Raw genomic sequence first — 21,275 nt, forward strand, 5'->3', positions numbered from 1 at the left:
AGCAGTGGCCTACCGTACTGCTATATATAGTATACTGGTGGACATTGTCAGCAAACTGCAAAACTAAAATGCACCACAGGTATAGAATGTAGATGGATAGTATACTTAATGGATGACGAGTGACGACACAGAGGTAGGTACAGCAGTGGCCTACCGTACTGCTATATATAGTATACTGGTGGACACTGTCAGCAAACTGCAAAACTAAAATGCACCACAGGTATAGAATGTAGATGGATAGTATACTTAATGGATGACGAGTGACGACACAGAGGTAGGTACAGCAGTGGCCTACCGTACTGCTATATATAGTATACTGGTGGACACTGTCAGCAAACTGCAAAACTAAAATGCACCACAGGTATAGAATGTAGATAGATAGTATACTTAATGGATGACGAGTGACGACACAGAGGTAGGTACAGCAGTGGCCTACCGTACTGCTATATATAGTATACTGGTGGACACTGTCAGCAAACTGCAAAACTAAAATGCACCACAGGTATAGAATGTAGATGGATAGTATACTTAATGGATGACGAGTGACGACACAGAGGTAGGTACAGCAGTGGCCTACCGTACTGCTATAAGTATATATATAGTATACTAGTGGACACTGTCAGCAAACTGCAAAACTGTCTAAAATGCACCACAGGTATAGAATGTAGATGATAGTATACTTAATGGATGACGAGTGACGACACAGAGGTAGGTACAGCAGTGGCCTACCGTACTGCTACAGTATATATAGTATACTGGTGGACACTGTGTCAGCAAACTGCAAAACTGTCTAAAATGCACCACAGGTATAGAATGTAGATGGATAGTATACTTAATGGATGACGAGTCGACGACACAGAGGTAGGTACAGCAGTGCACTCTGTACTGTACTCCTACTATATAATATTAATTATACTGGTGGTCCCCAGTCCCCACACAATAAAGCAGCACACTGAGCACAGATATGGAGTGTTTTTCAGGCAGACAACGTATACTGGTGGTCACTGTCAGCAAAACTCTGCACTGTACTCCTGCTATAGCTGCTCCCCAGTCCCCACAATTAAGCAGTGTGAGCACTCAGCACAGATATATTATGCAGCACACTGAGCATGGTATGGAGCGTTTTTTTCAGGCAGAGAACGGATAAAAACTGGTGGTCACTTATCAGCAAAACTCTGCACTGCTGCTCCCCAGTCCCCACAATTAAGCAGTGTGAGCACTCAGCACAGATATATTATGCAGCACACTGAGCATGGTATGGAGCGTTTTTTTCAGGCAGAGAACGGATAAAAACTGGTGGTCACTTATCAGCAAAACTCTGCACTGTACTCCTCCTAACAGCTGCTCCCCAATCCTCCCCACAAATAAGAAATATAGTAAACCAATCAACGTCCTCTCCCTATCATCTCCAATGCACGAGTAAAAATGGCGGCGACGTGCGGCTGCTTATATAGAATCCGAATCTCGCGAGAATCCGACAGCGGGATGATGACATTCGGGCGCGCTCGGGTTAGCCGAGCAAGGCGGGAAGGTTCTAACCTGCCTCGGACCCTTGTGAAAAAGGTGAAGTTCGGGGGGGTTCGGTTTCGGAGAAACCGAACCCGCTCATCACTAGTTTTAATGCTTTAAATTTTTCAAATTTTAAACAAAGGTTTTTTGTAAATACATTTCATATCATTTATGATTATTGTGTGTTGTTATGGGTTGCCCTTTGTGTGCTTGATGTGTTTTTGATTGCATATTTGGTTGTGATGTTTCCAATTTTTACAAGATATTTTGGACTAGTGTTTTATTATTATTATCCCAAATTGGGACCTTAGCGTTCAATATTGTGGTTGTGTCAAGCTACAACGTTTTGTTTTTAAGTAGTATAATTGTTTGCATTATGCGCCTTTGTGTATTGTTTTTTTTTGCATAATTTATGCTAATTTAAAGAATACGCACCCAATGACGTCAGGCAGAAAAGCATAAGCATCGTTTAGTTTAATTCTCATCAGGTACCACATATGTTTACATCACAATAAGGAATTTGCAAAAACATATCACCAAAATAGTATGTTCATAAGGTCATTCTTCATATTTCTACAGTACGCCAGAGAAGCAGCACAGCCAGGCCACAGCCAACACTGCCAAGAGATGCAGATGGTGGCAATGCCGGTAAGATTTAACTGTATACACATATTCTGCAAACACATAGAAACACAAAATGTTAATGATTATCTTATCACACAGGTTCTTCTTCGGCAAATCCACCTACACTAAGGCGCCCATCACAGGGCTCGGTTACTGTGGCAATGAGGCCACCCAAGAGACGCCGTCTTGAGGCTCCAGCACCAGCATCACCACCCCAACGGCGCATCTCCGCAGTGTCGGCCGTGCCACCACTAGCTCTATTGGCCAGCCCCCAAAGTGAGGATCCACAATCCACTCAGTTGTCTGGTGAGTAAACATAACAATTACGTGTAAATAAGTAAACAAACAGTGTTGTTGATTTATTAACCTGGAGAAGGCATAAGGAAGTGAAAAAACACTGATATGTGCAAGGTGATAAAGGCAGCAGTACAAAACAAACACAACTGTTAATGTACATATTGGATCTGTTTGCCTTGTGCCTTTCTCACCTTGCACATATCACTGTTTTTTTACTTCCTTATGCCTTCTCCAGGTTTATACATCTGCCCCACTGTTAGTACATCGAAAATTATAATACACTAATGACCAGTCATCCTTGCAATAATCATCAACAACAAGCAGATGGTGTTAAGGTATTTATAGATGGATAATTGTCAGATGGGATGTTGGCCTTATCAACACATTTTTGACACAATTTTTGGAGTAAAAAAACAACAGAAATGTTAAGTCTCATCCAATTGTTTTGCATGGCCAACAACACCACTTATAAACATAGGGCACCTTAATACTTTTTCAGCCATTGTTAATGTGTACATTTTAGGCCACTATATTTTTTTTAGTTTTTGGCAGACCACTGACTGCCTTGAACAATGTATGAGTGTATTGGCCAACACATTTATTGTATTGTGTGTGTTGTTCCCAGGGCCGTTTCTAGACAATTTGGCTCCCAGTGCGAGATTTAAAAATGCGCCCCCCCCCCCCATTGCTATAAAAAAAAATTTGCGTGCCCCCCCCCCCCCATATAGCCAGAAAAAAAGCATGCGCGCGCCGAAGGCGCGTGCGCTCCCGACAAGGCTGTGTGGCCTGATTGAAATGGGCGTGGTCTCATTACAGTGGGCGTGGCCTCGTCTGATATCACACCCACCACAGGGGGAAAAAATAAAAATAAAAAAGTCCCCTTTTTACACATTACACCAGGCAAGTGTCCCCATATTACACAGCGCGGCAGGCAGGTGTCCCCATTTTACAAAGTGCGGCAGGCAGGTGTCCCCATTTTACAAAGTGCGGCAGGCAGGTGTCCCCATTTTACAAAGTGCGGCAGGCAGGTGTCCCCATTTTACAAAGTGCGGCAGGCAGGTGTCCCCATTTTACACAGTGCGGCAGGTGTCCCCATTTTACACAGTGCGGCAGGTGCCCCCATTTTACACAGTGCGGCAGGTGCCCCCATTTTACACAGTGCGGCAGGTGCCCCCATTTTACACAGTGCGGCAGGTGCCCCCATTTTACACAGTGCGGCAGGTGCCCCCATTTTACACAGTGCGGCAGGTATCCCCATTTTACACAGTGCGGCAGGTATCCCCATTTTACACAGTGCGGCAGGTGCCCCCATTTTACACAGTGCGGCAGGTGCCCCCATTTTACACAGTGCGGCAGGTATCCCCATTTTACACAGTGCGGCAGGTATCCCCATTTTACACAGTGCGGCAGGTGCCCCCATTTTACACAGTGCGGCAGGTGCCCCCATTTTACACAGTGCGGCAGGTGCCCCCATTTTACACAGTGCGGCAGGTGCCCCCATTTTACACAGTGCGGCAGGTGTCCCCATTTTACACAGTGCGGCAGGTATCCCCATTTACACAGTGCGGCAGGTGCCCCCATTTTACACAGTGCGGAAGGTATCCCCATTTTACACAGTGCGGCAGGTATCCCCATTTTACACAGTGCGGCAGGTGTCAAGTGGGGGGAGGGGGGGAGAGAGAGAGAGAGAGAGAATGAATACTTACAACTTGCCGCTCTTCGGGTCCCGCGCGCCGGCCGCCTCCTCTGTCGATGGTTATCTCCAGTCCTCCTCTCCTCCCTCTCTCTCCCCCCGAGCGCTCCTGCTCGGGGGGCGGGGCTTCGCGAAATGACGCGTTTGCGTCGTGACGTCACGACGCAAACGCGTCATTCCGCGAAGCCCCGCCCCCCGAGCAGGAGCGCTCGGGGGGGGGAGAGAGGGAGGAGAGCAGTGGTCACAAAGTGCCACGGCGGGCTCGCCCGCCGCTAGAAACGGCACTGCGCCTCACAATCAGACTGCTGGCTTGCTGTGTTTTTTTTTTCAGGGAGAATTTGTGTCTTTCCGGGGGGGGGGGGGGGGGGGGGGGGGGGTAGGTAAATGGAGGCTATAAATAGGAGCCTGCAATTTATCCCCCCCCCCCCCTCCACCCAAAAAAAAGGGTGGAGAAATACATTGCAGGCTCCTATCTATAGCCTTCATTTACCTACACCCCCCCCCCCCCTCCCTGGAAAAAGACACAAATCCATCCTAAGAAAAAACCCAGCAAGCCAGCAGTGTGACTGTGAGGCGCCCCCCAGAGCACTGACCGCGCTTATTCTGCAGCCAACAGTCTCTCACAGTGAGAGACTGCTGGCTGCAGAATAAGCGTGGTCAGTGAGTCTGTCAGTGCTACGCTACCTTTGAAATGCGGCCTACAGCTAATCCTCCGCAGCCGCTCCACCATCAGCACACAGCCACTGCCAGCCAAATTACCGTCCTCAGCTCAGCTTGCCCCTGGCGCCTGACGGACTTACAATGGCGCCCACCCGCTCCTCAGCGGCGTCTACCTAAACCGCCGGCGTTTCGCGTCATGACGTCACGGCGTCATGACGTCGGGACGCAACCGCGTCACAATGCATAGCTCCGCCCAGCGAGCGGAGTAAAACGGAGGGGAGGGGGGAATCAAAATACTGAATGCAGCTGCTGGCAGCATGAGCCGCAGTGGGCGCCCCGTGCAAATGCACGGCTCGCACGCCTGTAGAAACGGCCCTGGTTGTTCCAAAGGAAGCTTCATACCCAATATGTAAATGTAGTACTTTGTATTTGTTAGAGTTCTTCGTGTTTAAACAGTAATTATGGCTCAGAATCCTACTATCCCCCCCCCCCCCCCAAAAAAAAAAGAGTAGTGAACGTTAGAAGCCACATATTTTTAAAAAAAGGAGAGCAACATAGTTAAGTTTATGCCACCATCTATTTAGCAATTACAACATTAATATTAAGAAGTAATGCATGTTGAGGTAAAGCTATAGTAAGACCAATGCTACATATTTACTAAATAGTGGCTATCTTCAACCCCATACAGACCCAGGCATCATCACAGAGGATGCCCAGCAGGAACGTGACCAGGAGACCTTCACACTCCACCTGCAGCCCATCGATCCGACTCAGACAACCACGCCGCAGGACATACCCCAACCACCCCAAACATCCCACAGCCCCCAATTGAGCACAACACAAGTTGACACACAAATGGGCCCTGAGTTTTGGAGCCGTTGGTCGTCACAACAGGCGCAATACTGCGCAAGCCTCAACACCCACAGCCAATACCTGTCAAGTCTGCCCCATCATTTGCCTAGACTGAGTCGCAACTCAGGCAGACTTATAGTGCAGGTGGGCCGAATCGCGAACTCCATGGAACAGATGAGGGCAGACAACACCCAAATGCAGTCAAACCTCCAACGCATCTTGGATGATCAGCAGCGGCAGCAACAATCACTTATACAGATCATACAACACAACCAAATGATCAACGACAACCTCTCACGCATAATAGCTAACAACACTGCCGCTAACACTCAGCTCACAGCAAGCTTGAACAATCTAAGCCAAAGCCTTAGTGTGTTGGCATCACACCATGCCACATCTAGTTCTGGGACAACGACACCAAGCCACACCCCAGTTCATTCCCCAGTCCGATGCTCAAGTCGAACCCGCACCAACGAGCCAGCACAATCCTCGGCACCCAGCACACAAAGAAAAAAACATTAATAATGTTCGGTCAGAATATATTGACCATTACAGTGTTTTTTCTTTTAGATTGGTCTCAAAAAGTTGTGTGTTAAAATTAATAAATTGTGAACACGCAATATGTGTATTGTTTAATTAGCTCCACAAACCACATGCACATTAGTGTCTTGGGCCAGATGTGGATTGTTAGAAATATATTGCCTGCCCCTAGGTGTACTCAACTCAACATGTGTGTAAGCTATGTCACCCAGCACATTGTCCATGGCCGCAACATCAGATAAAGCTACCCTGACTGCATACCACTGCGACTCCTGGGTAGGGAAGCAGAGAGAGGCATCTATGTAGCCATCCAAGACATCCAAAACCTGAGTGGCCCTTCAAAAATTAAAGGTGAGTGTCATGACCTGTAATCAATACAATACTGTTTTCTATTACATTACAGAAGCACCACTTAGACATAGACGTGTATGTATGTTTTAACTCACCTGAATTAAATATTTTTAAAAGGTGGCCTGTGAGATACTAATTACATCGCCAGTCACAGGCTGGAAGCTGCCGGTAGCCATAAAGTGCAACACAGGCAGGAGTTTGTGCAGGCCTGAGACAGAGCGAGAGCGTACTGTCTCAGGGTCTAGGGTCAGTTTGACAAGGTCATACAGAGGGAAAAAATTAATTACAGTTAGTCTGAGGATCTGTATAACATGGTCATCAGCAATTTTGTTATCGTTTAAAGTCCCAATAAAAAAACAAGCCATGGCCAGCCTACGCGGAACATGTACAACCTGCTTACCCTGTTGATTTTCCTGGCCAGGGTTTATTGTAGCCTCATGGAGCAGTGTCAGGTATCCCCCAGCAAACAAGACAGCAGTACTACACACAGTAGCAGCCATTTCAGATTGAGAGTGGTGAAAAATGTGCTTGGGCCCCTTTTAAAGGTCCAAAAAGTCAGGTGTGACTAATGTAGAATTGACAACACATGTAAACACGCTTCTCAAAAGCAGGTCTACTTTTTTTTAGGCTTTTTGTACGATTAGTAATTTTTTCCGGCCGCAAATCCATTTTCACGGTAGAGATTTCAAATACGAATGCTTAGTAAATGACGAGTTCTAGATCTAAACAGCCGCGTTTGACCGATGGTGTATTCATTCGTATTTTTACTACACAGCCGTAATAAAAATACGAATGCCCTCATCACTGCCGTGATTTGAGTTTAGTAAATTCCCGAGATGACACTTTGAAGAAAAAATACCATCTCGGTCAAAATCGGGAGCTTAGTAAATTTCCCTATATATGTCCTGCCAATTACAAAAAAAAAAAAACACCAATTAGCTTCAGAGGGGAATCTGCAACCAGCCAATAAGAAGCAACCATCATTAGCCGTCATGTATATTCCCTCCAGCTCACAGGCACCGCCGCCGACAGACGTACATGCATCTCTGTGCGGGACTGCATCTGTTCTCTAACACAAGAACACGCACCTACTGTACTTTGCTTATATTAGAGCGCCTCTGCCTTCCTCCATCCACCTCTTCAGTGGTAAGTGGCTGCCAATGTCAGATTCTACCTACCTATCTACCCGCATACGCATGTGTCCATACGCAGCATCATTTTGCCTGGTTTAAGATATACAGACTGGCACAAGCCCAACTCTGCACCCGCCCCGACATGTCCTGCTGTAAAATACCATGGCTTGTGTTGTAATTTTACAGAATGCTGGTACAGCATAAACTATTTGCTGAAGATTAGCATTCTTTGCATGATATTCTGGCTATCTGGAAGCCTTTTCTCCTCCCACACTCAGAAGCCCTGGAGGAACCTGTTTCTGCTCAATATAGAGGACTTCAGCTCAGCCGCCGTGACTCACAATCAAGTCTAAACAAACTCCATACATTGTGGTTACCAGACACGTTGAATTTTGTCTACTCGTCTCTCTCTATAAAAGATGCTATCACTATAGAACGTGAGTCTGATGACAAGATAAGGGTTGCAGGCTTTCTGTCAGCAAATGTGTTACACAGCGGAACTTCCTTGTACGTTATACTAATTGCACATTCTAATTGATGTCTGAAATAAGGAGACTCATCATTTCCAGAATTCGTCTTTGACCTTTGAAATTTACAGAAATTACTATTTATTTATTTTTTTAATCTCACCAAAGGGGAACAAACAGTGCACAGATCTCCCACCATTCCCAGCATGCAGACACCTGAGGTTAGTGTAATGTCAATCATTATTTTTAGTATTAGATCACTGGATTAAACATACATTAACCTTTGACCAAATATTGAAAGGATAATATAGTTAGTGGAAGTGCATCTTGGCCAGTGACGTGCAGTGAGGTGAATGGCTGGAGAGGCACACATAGGTCTAAGGGAGTAATTCAGACCTGATCGCTATGGTGCGTTTTTATCATCCCGGCGATCAGGTAGTCGCCGCCTACAGGGGGAGGGTATTAGCTGTGCGCAGGGGTGCGATCGCATGTGTTGCAGAACTGCACAAACATAAGTTTGTGCAGTTTCTGCTCAGCCCAGGACTTACGCAGGTGCTGCGATGATCTGAACCGGAGCTGACGTCAGAAACCCTCCCTCCAAACGCCTGGTCCCTCCTGCGTTTTTCCGGACACTCATTAAAAACGGTTAGTTGCCACCCACAAACGCCCTCTTCCTGTAAATCTCCTTGTAATGGCCTGTGCGTTCGGATTTTTCGCACCATCCCGTTGCTCACCGGCGCTCCCCGTTGCCGCGGTCTGTCGCGCTTGCACAGCAGTGATCTGGTCTGAATTACCCCCTAAATACTGGGACCCTGTCTCACCCACTAGTCACTGTAACTCTACCCTCACTACACTAATCTACAGTGTCCATTGAGTTTCCTACCTGCATCCCTGTGTCTTCTATTGCTGCTGCTGACTGAGCTCTGACTACAGAGCACTTCTTGGTCACATGACACATTCAATTGTCAATCAGTGCACAAGGCCCCCCCCCCCCCTCCCCCCCCACACACACACACACACACACACACGCAGAGGCATGCTCCCTTTCTGTGCAGCATTACTGACTGTGGTGCAGCCCCACACCCAGGTCTGCAAAGCAGTTTGTATCTGACTGTAGATCCGAGGTAGAGCTGTTGCTGCCTCATCTCTCATCTTCCTGCAGCTCCAGGGATCTCCACAAAGCTGGTGAGTGTTAGCTATAAAAAAAGATTGCAATAAACAAAGAAGACGTTTATGTTCTATATATCTTCTTTGTATTAAACGAATCATTTTTATATAAAATCTCAGGAGTTTGACAGGGAGTATGACATGGGAGGCTCTGCTCGTCCCTGATATAGGTATTAGCTTCATTCTTCCACTATGTTGGGAGGACGTGGGGGGATATAAGCAAATGAATGTTCTCACAGTCATTGCAATTTCAACTTTTATTTAGTACACAACATAGAAAGCTGAGGGCTAGTGGTGGCCATATTGAGTGTGATCTGGCTGATGATAAGACATGAGACAAGTAGCCCCAATTCTAGGAAGAGCACTACATAAATAACCTTCACTGTTTGCTCATGTTACAATTATTAACCGAAACAAAATATATTTTGTACAGTATGAAGTGTTTCTCAGGCTGGGCCAAGTCTGAGGAAGTGGTGAGGTGACCACGAAAGAAATAGTACTACAGCTGAGAAGACCCTACTTACGGTTTTTGTTTTAATAATATTTCTAACCTTGTTTTTTCCTTCTTGTCTGTATTAGGGTTCATTTTATACATCATGCCCCTATTGTAATTGGTATGTACTGTATTCTCAAAACACTAAAAAAAGTACCACAACAGATATCAGGATATACTGTAAATAAATGTCCAAAGCTCATTATTCTCCAACAGCAGTGAGAACAGCCACTTAGAGGAATAATTAAACCATGTTTTATGAAAGGTATACACTATGTTGTCCCCTTTCTCACTCCTCATCTGAGAGTGCATCACAAACATCTGTAAAAGCTAAGGAAACACCGGAGCACCAGCAACCGGGATCCGGTCTATAGGTCGACAGTAACTAGGTCGACACTATCTAGGTCGACCACTATTGGTCAACAGTAACTAGGTCGACAGGGGTTCTAGGTCGACAAGGTCTCTAGGTCAACATGTTCAAGGTCGACAGGTCAAAAGGTCGACATGAGTTTTTCACGATTTTTTTCTTTTTTCTGGCATTTGCCAGTAGTGCCAAATGGGCAGTCCGGCCCTGGGGAGAGGCTTCGGGGGTGGGGAGTCCAAAGCATATTTTTGCACCTGGGCCCATCACTTGCTAGTTCTGTCACTGGCATTAGGACCCCTGGATGTCCGTGTCCACGTTTCTTCAGCTCCGTCCTTCATGCTGGAAAGATGTGCCTCTGAGAGTCTCCAGTATACTCACAGTGAGAGAGCGTTACAGAAGCCAGTGACCCCACTACACGACCATCACTATACCACACCATGTATAGCACCAGTGTGCATACTCCACTGCCACCGCTGTATGTACAGACACAGGTGTGTGCTCCCACCTGTCTGACCCCGCCTGCACTAACCTTTATGTTCCTAGCTGGATGTGCTACATATATTATATACAGGACTGTGTCTGTGTACCTGTTATACATACCTGCTGCATTAACCTCTTGTGCCTGGTTAATAAACCTAAGACCTGGTTAAGTTACAGTATCTATCATGTGGACTGACCTCCAGTACACACTGCTGCCACTCATACCATCTACATGGTCTGCCAATATAAACGAGGGGGCAATTTGTGGATAGTGTTAGCATCGGCGGTACTATCCCAGCAAGTTATTATTGATGCACCTGAGTGGTATGCTACGTGGTGTTGTTATGATTGCATACCTGCCAACTGTTCCGATTCCAGCCGGACAATCCCGCTATTCAGATACTGTCCCACAGGTGGGGGGGGGAGGTTGGGAGCATTTGATCACCACTATCACTGACCTGGTCTGGAAGTGCTGTGGACTCGGGGCTTCTTCCGGTGACCGGGAAGAGGAACCGCTACTGGGTCGCAGCAGAGATGGCCGGATGTAGGTCTTCCTCATGCAGGATTAGGACGGTAGGCAGAAGGCACGGGTGGGTGCTTGAAGGTCTCCTGAAAGACAAGACTTGTAAAGGTGCTGATGAATTGGTGGAGAGTACCAAAAGCTCACCGTGAGCGATGTTGTGGTGCTAGAGGCACTGAGGTGCTAGAGGCACTGAAATGCTAGAGGTCCTGAGGTGTTTGAAGGCGCTGAGGCGCTTAGAGACGCTGGGGTGCTTTGAGGCACGGAGGTGCTGGAGGCACGGAGATGCTGAGGCATGGAGATGCTGAGGCACGGAGGTGCTGAGGCATGGAGATGCTGAGGCACGAAGGTGCTGAGGCACGGAGGTGCTGAGGCACGGAGATGCTGGAGGCATGGAGGTGCTGAGGCACGGAGGTGCTGAGGCACGGAGATGCTGGAGGCACGGAGGTGCTGAGGCACGGAGGTGCTGAGGCACGGAGATGCTGGAGGCACGGAGATGCTGGAGGCACGGCGCTCTGGAGATCACAGGTACAGTAGTAGTAGCGATGATACTCAGGCGCCGGAGCTCTGCCCGGCGTCTGAATTTGTACTTCCCGCCAGCACCTGATTGGAGGAGCGCCGATGACGTCACCCGTCCCTAGTGAACATCGGGCGCACCCGCGACGTCCACACTACGGGCGCCGGACGGAGCGCCGGGAGGCAGAGGCCGCCAGCGAGGACGACCGCCCGGACAGCCAGCACCCCCGGAGAGACAAGGCCGGCGGCCGCGGCGGCGGTATGACAGTACCCCCTCCTCTAGGAGTGGCCCCTGGACACTTTCCTGGCTTCGTAGGATGTCTAGAATGGAAAATCCGGAGTAGTCGAGGAGCCGAGACCTCAGAAGCCTTTATCCAACTTCTCTCCTCAGGACCGTACCCTTTCCATTCCACCAGATATTGCAGATTCTTGTGAAGGTAACGAGAGTCCAGAATTGTTTTGATTTCGAAGTCTGTTCCTGTTTCAGCTTCCACTGAGGTGGGGCTAGAGGACTTTGAATGAAAACGATTAAGGACGAGAGGATGAAGAAGAGAAACATGGAAGGCATTTGGAATACGTAGGTGAGAAGGTAAACCCAACTTACAGACCACAGGATTCAGGACTTGTAGCACAGGGTAAGGACCGATGAATCTTGGAGCAAACTTCATAGTGGGCACCTTCAACCGGAGATTACGTGTGGACAGCCATACCCTATCACCAACCTTGTATTGAGGAGCGGCTCGTCGTTTCCTATCGGCGAAGAACTTGTATCGGACAGAAACCTTTTTAAGACTAGCATGAATCCTACACCAAATTTGTCTGAAGTGCAGTAGAGTGGACGTTACAGCTGGAACCTCTTCTGTCGGAAGACTTGGTAATTCCGGAACTCGTGGATGGAACCCATAGTTGACGAAGAACAGAGACTCACCAGTGGAAGAATGAAATGAATGGTTATGGGCAAACTCCGCCCAAGGTAACAACTCCTCCCAGTTGTCCTGTGAAGGGGAGAGATAAAGGCGAAGGAAAGTCTCTAGATCTTGATTGACTCGTTCCGTTTGACCATTCGTTTGGGGATGATAGGCGGATGAAAACTTAAGTTTAATCTGTAAGGCCGAGCAGAGGGCTTTCCAAAACCTTGCGGTGAACTGTACCCCTCGATTAGAGACTATTGCCTGAGGCAACCCATGCAACCAAAAATGTTCTCAGATGAATAGTAGGGCTAGTTTAGGAGCTGTCGGCAGTCCAGTCAATGGAACGAAGTGCGCCATCTTCGAGAAACGGTCGACGATCACCCAGACGGTGTTGCAACCTTTGGAAAAGGGCAAGTCAGTGATGAAGTCCATGGAAATGTGAGTCCAGGGTTTCACAGGAATGGGCAGAGGACGAAGCAACCCAGCAGGAGGCAGGCGAGGAGATTTATGTTGTGTACACTGTGGACAAGAATTAACGTAATCCTGTACATCCTTCCTCATGGTGTCCCACCAGTAAGATCTTTGCAGAAACTTGTACATCTTCTGGGCACCGGGATGACCGGAAAACTTGGAGATATGGGCCCACTGTAGTATTCTCGGCCGGAATCTAGCTGGTACGGACATTCTTCCAGGAGGAGGAGCTGGAGTAGTTGAAGCAGCGGAGACAGAAATTGGATTTAGAATTAAACTCCGCTCGAAAGAATCATCCTCGTCTGTGGAAATTTGTGAACGGGACAGTGCATCCGCTTTAGTATTGAGAGTCCCGGCCCGGTACTTGATAACAAAAGAAAATCGAGTAAAGAAAGGTGCCCATCTCGCTTGGCGGGGATTCAAGCATTGTGCGGATTTGATATACAACAAATTTTTGTGATCCGTGTAAATGGTAATCACATGTTGGGCCCCTTCTAAGAGATATCTCCACTCTTCCAAGGCAGATTTAATTGCCAAAAGTTCCTGGTCTCCAATAGTGTAATTTCGTTCGGCCGGAGAGAATTTACGAGAGTGGAAGCCACACGGATGTAATTTCTTATCTGAGGAGTACTGAGAGAGAACGGCCCCAACTCCGACCAAAGATGCGTCAACTTCTAGGAAGAAAGGTTCATCAAAATTTGGTTGTTGGAGAACTGGAGCGGACATGAAAGCTAACTTCAAGTGGGAAAAAGCCTCAATGGCTTCGGGAGGCCACAAACTCGGATTCGAGCCCTTTCTCGTCAAGGCAGTAATGGGTGCAACGATGGTGGAGAAACCCCTAACGAATTTCCTGTAGTAATTCGCAAAGCCCAGGAATCTTTGTATTGCTTTTAAAGAGAGAGGCTGAGTCCAGTCACGAATGGCAGAGAGCTTCTCCGGATCCATGCGAAGCTCAGTCCCCGAGATGATATAACCGAGGAACGAAATTGATGTTACTTCGAAGGTACATTTGGAGAGCTTAGCATAGAGATGATTCTCTCGTAAACGGTGGAGCACTTCTTTGACTTGAGTCCTGTGTTCAAGAAGATCTTTGGAAAAAATCAGTATGTCGTCCAAATATACCACAACACTTTGATATAACATGTCTCGGAAGATTTCGTTGACGAATCCCTGGAAGACAGCAGGAGCATTACTAAGGCCGAACGGCATCACCAGGTATTCGGAATGCCCATCCCGGGTATTGAAGGCGGTCTTCCATTCATCCCCTTCTCGGATGCGTATAAGATTATAAGCTCCCCTCAAGTCGAGTTTGGAGAAAACGCGGGCGCCACGAACCCTATCAAATAACTCTGTGATTAGTGGCAAGGGGTATTTATTCTTGATGGTGATATCGTTTAAGCCGCGGTAGTCGATACATGGTCTCAACCCCCCGTCCTTCTTCACGAAAAAGAAGCCCGCTCCAGCAGGGGAGGAAGAGGGGCGAATTAATCCCTTGAGCAGATTGGACTTAATATAGTCCGACATAGCTTGAGTCTCGGGAAGTGACAGAGGATATGTGCGGCCACGGGGTGGCATCTTCCCTGGGATAAGGTCAATAGGGCAGTCCCAAGGCTTATGAGGTGGTAACTGATCAGCCGCCTGTTCCGAAAACACATCCTTGGACCCTTGATACGCCTCCGGAATATGCTCTTCATCCGACTTAGAAGAGACACGGAGTGGACAAATGGGAGTGAGACAGTTAGCCTGACAAAAAGAACTCCAAGACAGAATTTGAGAAGACTTTCAGTCAATGTGGGGATTATGAATTTTGAGCCAAGGCATTCCAAGGACCAGATCGTGATGCATTTCCGGAATCACCAAGAGTTCCAGACATTCTTGATGTAGAGCCCCGACCTGCAGCTTAACTGGCTCCGTGCGCAACGTTATGAGACCCTTGGAAATTCTAGTACCGTTGATAGCCGTCAACGAAATAGGCCGCTCGATAGGCCGTACCTTTAAATCCATGCTTTGGACACAGGAGGAAGAAACGAAGTTCCCCGCAGCTCCCGAATCCAACAGGGCTTCACAAGACTTGGAGACTGAATTGGTGATTAAAGACACAGGAAGCATACAATCCAAAATTGGAGAAGATTTAGTCGTGACCCCCAACTTGACTCCTCCGGAACAAGCTAGGCCTGCCCGTTTCCTGGACGGGATTTACAAAACTTAAGGAAATGATCTGCGGCTCCACAGTAAAGGCAAAGTTTACCCTCACGACGACGCTGTCGTTCCTCCGGAGACAGTCGGGATCGGTTAATTTGCATGGGTTTGTCCGAGCTGGGCCCAGCCGCCGGTCTAGGAGTAGGATGCCGGAACCTGGAACGATCTGAACGGCTACGTTCTCCTCCACGCTCCTGTATCCAAAGATCCACCTTGACGCAAAGGGAGATCAACTCTTCTAATGGATCTGGCAGATCCCTAGTGACCAACTCATCTTTCAGCCGCTCGGAGAGACCGTTCCAGAAGGCAGCCCTCAGAGCGTCATTATTCCAGCGAAGTTCAGAGGCAATGGTCTGGAAATGAACCACGTACTGACCCACGGAACGGGAGCCCTGACGAACACGGAGCAAGTCGGAAGAAGCAGTGGTCATCCTGCCGGGCTCGTCGAAGATTCTTCGAAAGGACGAGATGAAGTTGGTGTAGTTGGAAATCACAGGATCAGATTGTTCCCATAATGGAGACACCCAATCCAACGCTGACCCTTCAAGCAGGGAAATGATATACGCTACCTTAGAGCGATCCGTAGGGAAATTATGAGAGAGAAGCTCGAAGTGCACCTCGCACTGATTTAGAAAACCACGGCAATTCTTTGGGTTCCCATTATAGCGGGAAGGAGTAGGAAGCTGAAGACGTGACCTGGTACCAGCCGGAGGTTGGACATTACTGGAAACAGCAACTGGAGCAGTTACGGGAACTGGAACCGGAATTACGGAAGCTAAGGATGCTTGAATTTGATCCAATCGGCCGGACAATTCCTGGAGATATTGCATCGCCTGGCCCTATGTCGCCTCTTGAGTCTGAACTCGGGAAGCCAAACTTTGGATGGCGCTCGACTCTGTGTTCCGATCCCCCGGGTCCATGGGGCCTGAGTATTCTATCACTGACCTGGTCTGGAAGTGCTGTGGACTCGGGGCTTCTTCCGGTGACCGAGAAGAGGAACCGCTACTGGGTCGCAGCAGAGATGGCCGGATGTAGGTCTTCCTCATGCAGGATTAGGACGGTAGGCAGAAGGCACGGGTGGGCGCTTGAAGGTCTCCTGAAAGACAAGACTTGTAAAGGTGCTGATGAATTGGTGGAGAGTACCAAAAGCTCACCGTGAGCGATGTTGTGGTGCTAGAGGCACTGAGGTGCTAGAGGCACTGAAATGCTAGAGGTCCTGAGGTGTTTGAAGGCGCTGAGGCGCTTAGAGACGCTGGGATGCTTTGAGGCACGGAGGTGCTGGAGTCACGGAGATGCTGAGGCACGGAGGTGCTGAGGCACGGAGATGCTGAGGCACGAAGGTGCTGAGGCACGGAGATGCTGGATGCACGGAGGTGCTGAGGCACGGAGGTGCTGAGGCACGGAGATGCTGGAGGCACGGAGGTGCTGAGTGCTGAGGCACGGAGGTGCTGAGACACGGAGATGCTGAGGCACGGAGATGCTGGAGGCACGGAGATGCTGGAGGCACCGAGCTCTGGAGATCACAGGTACAGTAGTAGTAGCAATGATACTCAGGCGCCGGAGCTCTGCCCGGCGTCTGAATTTGTACTTCCCGCCAGCACCTGATTGGAGGAGCGCCGATGACGTCACCCGTCCCTAGTGAACGTCGGGCGCACCTGCGACGTCCACACTACGGGCGCCGGACGATGCGCCGGGAGGCAGAGGCCGCCAGCGAGGACGACTGCCCGGACAGCCAGCACCCCCGGAGAGACAAGGCCGGCGGCCGCGGCGGCGGTATGACAACCACTGCTCTGCAAAGCAGCGGGTAATCCCTGAACAGATGCTATGCACATGCGCACGGCATCTAAACAGTGTGAATTAAACTCATGGATTGTTGGGAGGTATGTGATTAGCTGCAAAGATAGACTAAAATGATCCAATGACGGGATGTAGTTATGTGCCCGGCGGTCACACTACCTCCCCCTACATCCTGCTCCCTGACAATCCCGACAGTCAGCATGCCGACTAGCAGAGACTATTCCCACTCATCCACGACACCCATAGAGTGGGAATAGAAATTGCCACCGAGCCTGCAAGGGGCTTGTTGCGCAATCCCCCCCTCCCCCCCCAGCATTCCGCTGCCGGGATCCCGACGGAGGTATAATACATTTCATGGGAGGGTCATTCATACCCAACTCCCCATGACTTGTATTATACAGAAAATTGTCTATTGTGCAGAAAAAAATCATCCTCACATAATAATGCAGACAGTGCCCACATTGTGGTAACTACAATATACAGTAATGCAGAACCCACATTGTGGTGACTACAATATAATGCGGAACCCACATTGTGGTGACTACAATTTAATGCAGAACTAGAGATGTGCACCGGAAATTTTTCGGGTTTTGTGTTTTGGTTTTGGATTCGGTTCCGTGGCCATGTTTTGGATTCGGACGCGTTCTGGCAAAACCTCCCTTAAAATTTTTTGTCGGATTCGGGTGTTTTTTTTCAAAAACCCCTCAAAAACAGCTTAAATTATAGAATTTGGGGGTAATTTTGATCCTATAGTATTATTAACCTCAATAACCATAATTTCCACTAATTTCCAGTCTATTCTGAACACCTCACACCTCACAATATTATTTTTAGTCCTAAAATTTGCACCAAGGTCGCTGGATGACTAAGCTAAGCGACCAAAGTGGGCGGCACAAACACGTGGCCCATCTAGGAGTGGCACTGCAGTGTCAGACAGGATGGCACTTAAAAAAATTGGCCCCAAACAGCACATGATGCAAAGAAAAAAAGAGGTGCACCAAGGTCGCTGGATGGCAGTCGCTGGATGGCTAAGATAAGCGACACAAACACCTCAATATCACAGGAATTATTCGTTCTAATCAATTGTATTATTTATTGGTCCAAATCACTGGAAGAAAATGACAAAATCACTGGAATTAAATGGCAGTAATGTTGGGAATTATATCAAATGACAGTACCACTGGACATATACGGAAGTGTCAGACATGATGGCACTTTAAAAAAAACTTTTATTTATATGACAGGGACAAACCCACTGTCCTAACAATTGGTAGGGTTGATTAAACAAACAGCCAGGGGGAAACTCCTGAATCCAGTTTGTAACCCTGAGTAATAATTTTTATTACCCGGGATATAATTATAATCACTAAGACTTCCCTGTAGTGATGTAGATGAGATCCCCCCCCCCACCAGTGGACCCCCACATGGGAGTCCTTCCGCGTCACGCTGAGGACGCTAAGGGAGTAGAGTCCAACCTCTGAACCCGTGCACCTGTAGAGGGTGCAGACTTTCTGCTCTCTCTATGGCCTAGCCTCGTGCAGAAGTAGGCCCTCACAAATTTTCTCGATCTGGCAGCCCAAGGGGACTGCATCAGAGAAGCAGAGTTACGTCTTCTCACAGGTGGTGCTGCGGAAGGATTTGTATTCAGAGTGTCCCCAAGCGGTGTCTCACCTGCGAAGGGGAGGTACCTCTTGGATTCGGCATCTGTGTTCCATTGGCGGATCCAGAGACCTCTGCGAGCCGCTACTGCCATGGAGGATGCTCTAGAATTCATCAGCCCAATGTCCCTTATGGCTTTCACCATGAATTTAGCCGAGTCCTTTATGTGACCTAGAATCAAGACAACATCGTCCCTATGGATTGTATCAAGGTCTTCTATTAAATTGTCTGACCATTTTAACATAGCCCTAGCTACCCAAGTGCATGCAATAGTGGGCCTAAGGGCGGCTCCAGTAGCCGTGTAAATGAATTTTAGAGTTATCTCTATCTTGCGGTCAGTCGGCTCCTTTAACGAGGCCGAGCCTGGTACAGGTAATGTAATTACCCCTGATGGCCTGGACACCGAAATGTCCATTATGGGAGGAATCTCCCATCTCCTTCTATCCTCCTCAGGAAAGGGATATATCTTAAGTACTTTATTGGGGATGTGAAAAACCTCTTCTGGGTTTAACCAGGATCTTTCAAATAGGGTATTCAACTCTTCTGAAACCGGGAATGTCACTAATGATTTTGCAGTTAACATACAAGAATTTTCCTCTATTTGTATAGGTATTTCTAACACATCCCTAATGGCATTGATAAATTCCTGAATTTTATATTCCAATCTATCATAGTGCCCCCCTCTAACTTCTGTGGCGATCCCTGTGTCGGCATCGATGTCCGCGTTGGCCTGCAAGACCTGTGTATCAGGAGCTGAGGGGGTCCTAGATTAAATGGACTGATCCATATCTAGAGCATTCTTCGTAGCTTTTTTCCAGCAACTTAATAGAGTATGCCCTAATGAACTCAGAGGAATCTTATTTCCTAGGCTATCCAGTCATTCTGTCTCCATCCTAATGGGATGAAACCACTCAAGGCAATTCTGAGTACCTGGTACAGACTCCTCTGAGGAAGACACCTCCACAACCTCCAAAACATTTTGTTCTGACATGACACTGACCAGTGATACTGAGCACTGTTCAGGATACTAGAAGTGACACAGAGCTGCAAGATACAGCAATGGCCTACTGTACTATACTACTATATATACTGGTGGTCACCAAAATGCTGCACTGTACTATACTACTCACAACAATGCAGCACAGATATGGATACTAAAAGTGATACGGAGCTGCAAGATACAGCAATGGCATACTGTACTGTACTACTATATATACTGGTGGTCACCAAAATGCTGCACTGTACTATACTACTCACAACAATGCAACACAGATATGGATACTTGAAGTGACACGGAGCTGCAAGATACAGCAATGGCCTACTGTACTGTACTACAATATATACTGGTGGTCACCAAAATGCTGCACTGTACTACTATATACTGCTCACAACAATGCAGCACAGATATGGATACTTGAAGTGACACAGAGCTGCAATATACAGCAATGGCCTACTGTACTGTACTACTATATACTGGTGGTCACCAAAATGCTGCACTGTACTATACTACTCACAACAATGCAGCACAGATATGGATACTAAAAGTGATACGGAGCTGCAAGATACAGCAATGGCCTACTGTACTGTACTACTATATATACTGGTGGTCACCAAAATGCTGCACTGTACTATACTACCAACAACAATGCAGCACAGATATGGATACTAAAAGTGATACGGAGCTGCAAGATACAGCAATGGCATACTGTACTGTACTACTATATATGCTGGTGGTCACCAAAATGCTGCACTGTACTATACTACTCACAACAATGCAACACAGATATGGATACTTGAAGTGACACAGAGCTGCAAGATACAGCAATGGCCTACTGTACTGTACTACAATATATACTGGTGGTCACCAAAATTCTGCACTGTACTACTATATACTGCTCACAACAATGCAGCACAGATATGGATACTTGAAGTGACACAGAGCTGCAAGATACAGCAATGGCCTACTGTACTGTACTACTATATACTGGTGGTCACCAAAATGTTGCACTGTACTACTATATACTGCTCACAACAATGCAGCACAGATATGGATACTAAAAGTGACACGGAGCTGCAAGATACAGCAATGGCCTACTGTACTCTACTACTATATATTGGTGGTCACCAAAATGCTGCAGTATACTACTATATACTGCTCACAACAATGCAGCACAGATATGGATACTTGAAGTGACACAAAGCTGCAAGATACAGCAATGGCCTACTGTACTGTACTGCTATATATACTGGTTGTCACCAAAATGCTGCACTGTACTGCTATATACTGCTCACAACAATGCAGCACAGATATGGATACTAGAAGTGATACGGAGCTGCAAGATACAGCAATGGCATACTGTACTGTACTGTACTACTATATATACTGGTGGTCACCAAAATGCTGCACTGTACTATACTACTCACAACAATGCAGCAGAGATATGGATACTTGAAGTGACACGGAGCTGCAAGATACAGCAATGGCCTACTGTACTGTACTACTATATATACTGGTGGTCACCAAAATGCTGCACTGTACTACTATATACTGCTCACAACAATGCAGCACAGA

The 21,275-nt window shown here is 47.5% G+C and overlaps 1 long non-coding RNA gene across 1 annotated transcript in view; it reads right to left on the reverse strand.

The window, feature by feature from the left end:
* Positions 1 to 1,965: 1,965 nt before the first annotated feature.
* Positions 1,966 to 21,275, reverse strand: part of LOC134936449 (uncharacterized) — a 111,578-nt gene continuing 92,268 nt past the window's right edge. Inside the window, exon 3 of the long non-coding RNA XR_010180495.1 lies at positions 1,966 to 2,436. This is a non-coding gene — a long non-coding RNA (uncharacterized LOC134936449). The remainder of the gene's footprint in view (positions 2,437 to 21,275) is intronic.

The sequence above is a fragment of the Pseudophryne corroboree genome, chromosome 6 (genome assembly GCF_028390025.1).
Source record: "Pseudophryne corroboree isolate aPseCor3 chromosome 6, aPseCor3.hap2, whole genome shotgun sequence".
In the NCBI taxonomy this organism is placed as follows: Eukaryota; Metazoa; Chordata; class Amphibia; order Anura; family Myobatrachidae; genus Pseudophryne; species Pseudophryne corroboree.